Raw genomic sequence first — 11,232 nt, 5'->3', positions numbered from 1 at the left:
TATCCAATATACTACCTGGTTCTGGCAGTTCAGTTACAACGTGAACTTGCGCAAGGACAGAGTGAAAATGGGACCTCCCCAGACCGTTATAAGGGCGTGTATGCTATACGAGTTCAAAGATCTTTGGTGATGGTGTCGTGACTACGTGGACAGTGCATCGGTGGTTTAACAAGTTTAAGGACGGTGACGAAACACTAGAAGAGGCACCACGTGCCGGAAGACCATCACATGTTCAAAATGATCTTCGGGCAGCAATTGGGGTGAACAGTGGCCAGACATGTGAGGAACTGGAACTACAATTCAGTGTTAGTGGAGAAATCATTTGGCAGCATCTCCATCAACATGGCAAGCACTACAAGTTGGGTCGATGCATCCCACAAGATTTGACTCTGGGCCAGAAGGCAACGCGAGCAGACAGCAGTGTTTCCTAGCTGTCTTTTCTGAGGAAGAGGCCATTTCTGGACAGGATGTTGACATGTGATAAGAAGTGGGTCCTGCAGGAAGCTCCACGGTGCCGTCATCATTGGTTAGCATTCCATGAACCGGTTTCAAAACAGCTGAAACCAGCACTGCACCAGAAGAAGGTCCTCCTGTGTATTAGTTGGACTGCTCGCGGCATGATGCACCAGGAACTGCTACCAGCTGGTCAGAGTATCAATGCAACTGTGTACTGTAAGTAGTTCAGCCGTGTTCAAGATAAACTCAAAATTCTGGCGCAGCAGTTCTGAATTGCAAGGGTTCCTCTTGTTACAGGACAACGGTAAGCCCCACGTGGCTAGCATAACCCGGGACGCCCTTCTACGCCTTGGATTGGAAACACTATTGTATCCACCGTACTACCCGGATATTTCACCGTCCGATTATCACCTGTTCCATTCCTTGGACAATTACCTTAGAGGACGCCAGTCTAAATCCCTAGTAGAGGTGTAAAATGCACTTGATATCTTCTTCGCTTCACGGCCCATCAAGTTCTACAGCGATGGAATCCATGGCCCTCCAGAATGTTAGCAGAAGGTCGTCGATGCTAATGGAGACTATTTTTTTTTTATTTTCCAGGTACGTCTTAGATGGTGACATATCGATGTTCGAAGTTGGTGAAAAAGCGAGAGAACTTTCTTAGTTACCTTTATACAAGCAATATAAGTTCAAAAACAGGTAAGTTAACGAAACAAGGGTTCTTTCTACTGTAATGTGATAACCTTTTTTTTAAATAATTTTAAAACTAATTTCCCATTATTATATTTTTATTATGTTTTCAACTGAAGATTTTAAAAGTTCTGTATTAAGTTAGTGCAATATTAGGTGCCTGAATGAACAGGCATACGTAGAATGTGAAGATGATTGATTTCTAAAAGGTGTTAGTGGGTGAATTTCAGTTTCCTTATTATCTATTGTGAATTATTTAATATGATTTCAAGATTCTTTATCTTCTTTATGTATTGAGGGTCACATTATAACATGGTAATAAAAGAATAACAAATTTCTTGTACTTACATTACACACTTCTCAACTCGGAGGAAAAGAAATATTTTATCATAAGCTTACTTGATGTAAGACCGAGTGTGAATCTCTAGCATTTGAGGTAAGTGCTCTACCATTCAGCCAGCATACCCACCATTTGTATTATATCACATTCCACCTGCTAAGTCAAATTTTGCTTACTTTTCTGAAGAAAAGTCTGAAGTGGAATAACGAGCTCTAAGGTTTATTACCACAAAAACACAAGCTCCTGACATATGGACTTATACATAGTAAGGTGTCGAACTATTGTTTGACTAATACTAAAGATAAAACAGAACAGCCTGAGGCTCAAGTGTGTATGCAGAGAGAGAGAGCTGATGAGATTAAAATGTCAAACATTAAGTTACGTGGGACACGCCATACAGCAATAAATATGAACTGAAATATGCAGTATGTCATTATTATTATTATTATTATTATTATTATTATTATTATTATTATTATTATTATTATTATTATTATTATTATTTTATTAATAAAAGTTGTAGTCTAGATATTGTATTGCCACTTTCGTCGCAGTTAAACCATGAATTGCTTCCAAACTTCCTCGAAATACACTTTATATTTATCAATTAATTTTTAGAAAATGAGCATTCCTATAAAACTATAATGACTACACATTGCAATTTTGTATTGCTTCGTAATACACAATGTGTTGTCCAACAATCTGTAACGTTTTCAAACACGTTAGAAAAACAAAGTTTTTATGGGTATAGAACTGAAACTCATATTTACAAATAATAAATAAATAATAAACGATAACATAAATATATTTTTATACTTTCTGTGCTGATAATTTATTTTTTCTAAACACCGTGAATCTCTTATAATACATTTTTGAACCAGATGAAATTCACAGCCTCTGCTATATGTAGAGTTATATATTTAAAAATACCTCTTCTCCTTAAAAGTCCGCACGGAAAGGTTGGAACAATAGTTCAATTCTACAGGAGATCTCAGTCATTTTAGTCATAGAACTATGTTCAACCTACCATTAAGAAGTTTTTCAAACTCGTATCTCTGAGTCTAAAACAAACAGCTACTCATTCAGACTATCATTTTTGATCAACTTGAATTTCGATACTTCATATAAAGTTTGCCATTTCAGTATCTGACCGACTTATCTCATGTGGCAATTTTTCTAGCACTTCCATTGTCCTCTTCAGCTCAAAGATTCATATACAACATCAAATACAATTAGAAATAAACTATGTCTCCTGACAACTGCTGCTCTTATATACTGATATCCTCATAAAGTAATCCAGAAATCTACTCGCGTCTACCCTTCCAACATCTCCTTCATTAAGTATCATCACTTAAGTACTGTACAATAGCTGTGCTTCTACAGAACAAGAGCAGTAACTCGTCAGGTGTGTAGTAATTTTCATATTAGAAAATATAATTAGCAAATACTTAAAGTACATCAATCTAGATGTTTAAGGAGCTCTTGGAGCAATTACGATAAATAAAGGTCATTTTGGGTACTACCTACACCCGCCCCAAAAACTCTTCGGACCTCATATGAAAGCTGCTGTAGTAGGAGATATGCACTTTGTATTCTTGTATCTAGAGTTGTTTTGTTTCGAACACAGATTGTATCTGCATGAATATATCTGACAACAGTCTATTACTGCTGATAAGCGAATTCAGTTCATTTTGTATTGTTGGTTAACATGTAAAGGGTGGTTTTCTGCTATAGTATGTGTTATAAATTGATTTGTTTTTGTATGGTGCACTTCGTATTTTATACTTTAGTACTGTATTTGTGTTGAGCATTTGTGATATGCCAGGAAAGTACTGTAGCAGTGCAGAAAAAACCAGCATCATTGCATGGCGAAATGAAAACGTCCCCATAAAGAAGATATGCAAACGTACAAGTCGTGCAAAATCAACCATAATTAAGGTTCTGGCTGCTGCCAAAGAACCATCTCCGACTGGGTTCCAAAGAACGAATTCGGTAGTGGGGGGGGGGAAAGAAAGACAGCGAAATTTTCAGACACTCTCCTAATGAGACAAATAAAGAAGAACCCTCGACTTATAGCGGCCGAACTTAAAGAAATGCACCCGAGTCTGTTGGAAAACGTTAGTGTTCGTATAATTCAGCACCATTTGCAAAAACAACTGTATTTGCCGTGTCGTACTGCTGCTAAGAAACTTCTACTCACCGACCGCATGAAGAAACAACGTCTTACTTTCGCAAGGAAATGCAAAGATATGCACACTGGACATCAGCACAGTGGAGGAAAGTCATGTTTTCCGACGAAAGCATATTCCAACTGTTCCGAATGGGAACTGTTAAGGTTCGACGTCCATCATCTTCAGGTCGATACGACCCGCCGTATACGGTTTCGACCGTTAGGCACTCCCAGTCCATAATGGTGTGGGTATGTTTTTCAGGTGAAAATGGTAGAGGAGGTTTATAGTTCTTACCACAAAATGTGATGATGAACGCAGATCAGTATATCAACGTTCTTCAGGACCATTTAGTGGATATGCTCCATATCCACAACTGTGATTTGTCATGCATGATAAGAATTCTTGTCACGAGGCTAAAATGGAGCACATTTTCTTGAGGAGCAACATATCAAGATGTTAGAATGGCCTGGGAATAGCCCCGATCTAATTGCAATCAAAATTGTTCCATCGTATAAAGAAATTTTTGGGACATAAGAAGCATCAAAACCTATAGACCCTCCAAACAGAATTGAATGAAATGTGGTGTAATGACATGGACTTAAATTATTTCCGAAATCTTAGTGACTCCATGCTCAAGCACATTCACATTGTTCTCAAAAGTAAAGGCAACATGACTCCGTACTAATGCATGCATTGTATGTTGTATCTGATACATTAATAATAGCTTTTCACATATATTTTATGTATTTAATGTGCTTATGCTATGAGGTCCGAAGAGTTTTTGTGGCGTAGTATATAGTACAATGTTATAGGATCACTGTAGTGTTATTGATGGAAGAACCCTGATGTTCATGATTAATATGCAAAATTGTATACAAGTAATTTTCTTTCTTCTCTCAGGACCCAGTTCTACCACGTTACAAATGAAAAACTGATGTTTTTTGTTCACAATGCTAAAGCAATAGATTTTTTTTTAATGAAGGAACTTTCTTTAATATATATTACTGTCAGTTATTAAGACCGAGAAAACTCTCAGTCAATATAAAGAAAGCTATTGCAAAACTGTAATTCATTTGAATTATAATTAAATATACGTGTTTTGCACTATGGGCTGTATAGAGCAAAGTATCATATTAACAGCACTTGTTAATGATAGGAAACTCTTTCAGAGATTGAGTAGTTGTCAAGTCTCCTCTTCTAGCATTCAATTTTCCATTACATTATTTAACCCTCTTTTACAAACTTTTAAACATTTTACGCTCTCTTCTTTTCTTGCACTGAAGGTAGTCAACAGGCATGGTGATTAAATATTAAGTATTTACAGCCACCGAGAACATTAACAAGAGCAGGCACTTACCGTTCTTATAATACATGTACTTCTCAGCGTATTTTCCATCTTACATTATTACTGATGCTCTTACCTGAAAAAAATAATAGCACTAATCAGTTATTTTACACAGTATTCTTTGGAAAATAAATATAAATTCTTTGAATGTGTTACATCAGGATATACACTTCTGATCAACTTAAAAATTAGCAACTTTATAAAATTCCAAATTTCACAAAAGAGCTTCTAATATGAAGGAGCCAAAATTTCTTAGCTAATATGATTTCATGAACCGATACAGCAAACAATATATTTCTAGCTAAAACTATCAAAAAAACATCTCATAAATTAAACATGTGTATGATATAACTTTCGAGCAATGAAATTTAGAAGAAAGTACCTTGATCTTGTAAGGAAACGAACTCGGGATTCATCGGATATACACGTTCCTTTGCGCTTACATACCGAAAAAGTAAGCTTTCCAAATCTGTGCGACTGTTCGTCATGGATTTATTTACGTCATGGATTGTCTACAGATATCTCGACCAAATATTAAACTTAAGGTTTTAATAAAATTCTCCGGACGGGTTCAAATTTTTTTACCCCAAAATAAAAAGAGTTTACTTAAAAGTGCTGTGAAAAGATGTTATTTTCATAAAACCGGCTTTGACGATTCTGTTTATTTAATTAACTATCCTACCACCATCATCATCATTATAGGTATTCTGCCCATACTAGGAGATTACTTGCCGCAACCGAGAAGCTTCTATGCTCCACGGTCTTCCGCTAATCTTTTCGTCTTCAAATATGATCTTTCTCTTTTTATCTCGTCCATAGTAGGGAAGGAGCTACTTCTACACGGGTACCGTTATTTTGGAAATGGGTGTCCTGATTACGTGTATGTCCTCTTTTGAGTGTGATTACATGTATGTACCGTTTGGAAAGTTTCTGTTTTCTTTTTTTGGCTGTGATTACGTGTGTGTACCCTCTGGAAAGGTCGTGTCCTCTTTTTTGAGTGTGTATACGTGTATGTACACGAAGTATACTGGATATTTTTAAAAATAATAATGGAAATTTAAATTTGAATTTTAATTGGTTCGATTTGAATTAAATCTGATCATATGTTAGTTAATTAGAATATTGGTACATATGATGAAACGTTATTTTGTATTACTTACTTCCGTAGCAGTGATAAAATTAATAATATTATTGAATATATTTACATTATTGACATTGACATGAAGACCCTGTTCGAATCTCGTATTATACAGATGGTTTTGAGTATTAGAAACTTACAATGAGATGACGACCCCCGTTCAAATCTCGAATTAATAGAAACTTACATTGAGATGAAGATCCCCGTTTGAATCCCGTATTATACAGAAAAATGGAGACATGTTGTTGTTGTTGTTAATTATTTTATTCTCTCACATGTATAAAATGTTCGAACAATATGAGAGTATACTAAAATAAGCTCTTGAAAAAAGTATATAGAAAGTGGGAGGAAACCATTTTATAAAAACTATTGAAATATATATATATATATATATATATATTATAAAAGGTTATGTGGTGGGTGCTGGGAATGAACGCGGGACCCTTAGCACCAGAGGTGAACGCTGTATGAGAAAATTATTGCAATCCTCATATGTATCTTGAAGAGAAAAAAATAAAATTTTGGGAGATAGGCAATGTGTGTGGATTGAATAGTTTATTTATTTATTTTGTTAATATTCATTTCTATTGATTTTGTTCATGGCATATAGTTAACTCAGTTCTTAGAGCATGTTTTAAGTTTGAAATGCGGAGAGACCAAATGATTCTTGCGTCTCTCACAGAGGCTATCTTAGAAATGAACACTCAGTCTTATTTTTTGCAAAAGGATTGGCTTCTGGGTAGTTGACCTATACACGCTTTCGCTTGCCCTCGTTAGAAATTGGTTGAAATTTGAGTGGCGACACACATAGTTACACAGTGTCATTGCACTTTCCCCTGTGTACTGAAATAACGTCCATTAAACATGATTAACATCGAGTTATTTATCTGCAGTGATGAAGATAGATAGATATTTAATGTTTCCTCCATTTACAAGATGTTATGGAGAAACACATAAATGTATTTTTGGCGATATCTGATTTTGGCAACGTGAAAGTTTTACTTGTAACCATTTCCTTAATTAGTTGAGAAAGAGTGTATATCTCAGAACCCTACATCCCTACATGACCCAATGGCGACAGCTTGTCGTGAATGAGGAAAAATGGTAGCTTTTAATCGAGAGGTCATTTACTGTTAAGATGCCTACCCCGGTTGATAAACTTGTAAATAAGAATTTTTAGATTTCCTGATGGAGGAGAACACTGAATAAATTGATTGTATAGATTTTTAAACATGATGAACGAGGTTATCAGACATGTTGAATTTATTTATAATTAATGAAAAAACGGTTTTTGAAAACATGACGAAAAGATGATAGAGGGGAAAACACATTGAAATGCTTTATAAATATTACCCAAATAAAGATGAATTTTATTAATGTTTTAATAGTGCACGAGTGAATATTGAAAAAAGTTTATTTGTTCTTGTGTCTGTATTGAAGTTTTTTTCTTTTTTTCTGATTCTGACGGTTAGAAGGAAGTTTGATTTAAGGTGAGAATCATTTAACTTTTTTAAAATGCTAAACTTGCTTGTATTACCCACTAAATTATAATGGAAGTTTCGTGATTAATTATTTTCCGAACCACACGAGTTGCTTTTGAGAAATTGAACTCGGAACTATTTATATTGTAGATCTATCAGGAAATACACCTAGGACCATTTTGTAATAAAGGCAAAAGGGTTATGATTTATGACAAACCGGGATCAGTGGAAAGGTAATCTTATATATATATATATATATATATATATATATATATATATATATATATATATATATATATATATATTAAAGGCTAAACTTGCTTGTATTATTCACTTAATTATAATGGAAGTGTCGTGACTAATTATTTTTAGAATCGCATTGTAGGTGTACTAGGAAAGGAACTCGGGACAATTTGTATTGTAAGTCTATTGGGAAATAAACCTAGGAGCATTTTGTAATAAAGGCAAGAGGGTTATGATTTGTGACAGACCGGGAGCGGTGGAAATGTAATTTCGATTTTTATTACTAAAGTTATTATTAATATTGTAGGAGTACATATTTTGGGGGAGATGAGATATTTTACTTAAGAATATATGAATGAACATTTGTAAAATGGATATACTGGTCTTTTCTCTCTTAAGATTTACTTTGATTTACCAATGGCTAAAGACGAAGCATTTACTTGTAGAGTTCTATTTGCTTAATTATAGTTTGCTTAATTACAATATGTTTGATTGATTTGTTACGAATTTTAACTGTAATGCATATTGTTACACCGATTGTGTACTGAAATATGATCACTTTACACTTTAAAATTACTTATATTCGATATATTTTTCCACTACAGACCGGGTTGAACTGAACGAAGATGTAATTTAGAATTTTGCCGTTAGATGTCATACAAGTACGCTTGGTAGTAGTATATTTGATAATCTTTTAGGAAAGCAAATGTTTGAAGACATTTATATATGGACTAGTAATGATTTATTCGAAGAAAAAAGTTTCTGTTTTGGGGGAGGGAGCCCACTGTCCTAAAGTTTTGTAACTTATACGTGGATGCCTAGTACTTTTTTATTTTTTGTTTTAATAGTAAATATTACTGAATGTTATATATTAATGGGGTGGTAGCCCCATAACGCACACAATAGCCTTAATGTTAAGAAAGAGAGAGGATGAAAATTTTACGGGTGGAGCCCTCAGCTAAATAAAATACATTTGGTTATTGAAGATTGTCTTTTGATTTTGAAAACTTGTTGTGTATTTTCGAAGTGAAGAAAAATTATGTATGGCTATCTGTAGCATGTCCCTCCAACTGATGGGGTATTGCCCTCTAGATAGATTCCCTAGATTTTAACAGTATTAAAAAATAAATTGAACATGTATTATAGCAAAAGGAAATTATGTACGGCTAACCGTAACATGTGCTTCCCATTAACTGATGGCGTTTTCCCCATTAGCTAATGTCCCCCGTAGATTTTAACAGTATTAAAAATAAATTGAACACATATTATATTATAGCAAAATTAAATTATGTACGGATATTGCTACCATGTTTTTTTTTAAATGAGGGCGTGTTCCCCATTAGCTAGGGTCCCTACAATTGCGGGGCTTTTTTCTTTTCTGAATAGGTAATAGTATACTGTAATACCATAATGGTTATGTTCAACTGAAGGGGCCTATGTGTTGGTAGGTAGGTAGGTAGGTCCCCCTTAGGGATTTTTAACGTAATGAACATATGTTGTATTACTGATAGAAGCTTTGCCCCACAAAGTATGCTTTATTGACAGAACAGAAGTGCTAGAAGGGTTTATGGCTCACAAAGTATGTTTTATTGACAGAACACAAGTGCGAGAAGGGTTTATGCCTCACAAAGCATGTTTTATTAACACAACACAAGTGCGAGAAGGGTTTATCGTACTTATTTAATGCTATCAGTAGTATTGTTACGGTTAAAAAGAAATATATATCATACTTTAACTTTAAAATATAGAAATATATTCGGTACCATCGACGAAATACGTCAACACGGCACACGGGTAAAACTAAACTAAGGTCTAATTTAAAATTTTTCCGCTAGGTGTCACTGTTAGTGGTGGTGGGAGAACACTTGATAGAACATGATATAACCTGCATTTGATGTGTACGCTTTTCATTTTTTCTTACGTCAGCGTGCGTTAAAGATCAGAGAGAAAACTTTCCTGATTATTAAAAACTATTCCAATAGTATTAAATAAAATACATTGGATTATCACTATATTTATTGAAGCATATTTTATTCCAAACATTGAAGCTTTGCTAATGATTGAGTGGTGGTAGCAAGCGCATTGAAACACCCAGACATTAAAAGTACCGACGCAGAGTCGACATTTCTTCTCCTGTTTTTTTGGATTTGTGAACGAATAACTAAGGCTTGAAAGGTGTGTATTTCTTATGGTTATTGTGATTTTTTTAAAAAAGAAAGAAAGAAATTATTTACTTTTTAACTGTACTTGAGTTGTATTAAAGCATTATTAATGAACAGAGAGAGACTTTTTTGTGTGGATATTTTTAATAGAATAGTTTACAACTCAATATAAGTGAATATATTTACATATCATTATTTAACTATAGATTTAAAATAAGTGATTGCTTTTTTTCTGTATATATTATTATAATTTAACTATAGATTAAAAGTAATTGAATGGTCTCTCTCTCTTTTATATTAAAGTGATATATTAATGTCAACTTGACTACTCAAAATAGCTTTTCTTTGTTTTTTTCTTTCAGATCGATTTCGTCTGCATAACGGAATAATTGAACATGGTAGATGAAGTTTATCTTCAGGAATTGGTGCACGGTTTCAACGAGTACCCGAGGGTTTTTAATACCTGGAGATCCATTATGGAATTGAACAGGCTTGGCCATAGGGGATCGGTGAGATGCGACGCCATATTGCAGATCCTTCGTGCCTTTGAAGGTAATGATACATTACTTCTCCAGCACTGCGTAAGCAGTGCTGACATAATAGATTTATTTGTGTATGGGTTTTTCCGTACCTATGATACTTACGAAGCGGCGCAGGCAAAACTCTTTAATTTATTATCATGTGGGGAAGGTCAGGTGGATAGGATAAAAGATACAGAGTTATCTGACTTTTTTGATTTTGGCAAGCGCTTTGTTTCGGAACCGTGGTTAATCCCATCTGAAAATAATGCCATAGTCATGACCCCTCAAGAAACTTATAACTTGAGTCCTAATAATCTACATCAATTAACGAATGAAGATTTAGCTTTTCTAAGTGATAAAGCAGATGGGATTGGCAATCTAAATTCCGTTGAAATACCAATTGAAGAAGAAATTAGGAGATTGGTTGAAAATGAGGACAATGCTGTGGTTATTCCCACGCAACAGGTCCAGAGAGAAAATCATGTATGCAATCCACCTCAATACTGTGTACAGGATAATCATGACTATGGGAACCAAATGATCTTCTCTCCTCAGCCTGGTCCGTCATATGCTAGTGTTCCACCAATGGTTGGACATGGCAACATGAACAAAAATAGTACAAGTAGTACTACTGTTATCCTAATAGTGGTAGTACAAGTGGTAGTAGAAGTGATAATAATAATGG

General features: G+C 34.6%; 1 long non-coding RNA gene across 1 annotated transcript in view; it reads left to right on the top strand.

Annotated features, from left to right (window-relative positions):
- Positions 1-1,054: 1,054 nt before the first annotated feature.
- The window catches only part of LOC145681546 (uncharacterized), a 122,097-nt gene continuing 111,919 nt past the window's right edge, over positions 1,055-11,232 (top strand). Inside the window, exon 1 of the long non-coding RNA XR_014130808.1 lies at positions 1,055-1,155. This is a non-coding gene — a long non-coding RNA (uncharacterized LOC145681546). The remainder of the gene's footprint in view (positions 1,156-11,232) is intronic.

The sequence above is a fragment of the Thermobia domestica genome, chromosome 3 (genome assembly GCF_964235325.1).
Source record: "Thermobia domestica chromosome 3, izTheDome1.hap1.1, whole genome shotgun sequence".
NCBI classification, from domain to species: Eukaryota; Metazoa; Arthropoda; class Insecta; order Zygentoma; family Lepismatidae; genus Thermobia; species Thermobia domestica.
Note: the sequence above shows the minus strand (reverse complement) of the source record. Positions and strands in the feature narration are given on the sequence as shown.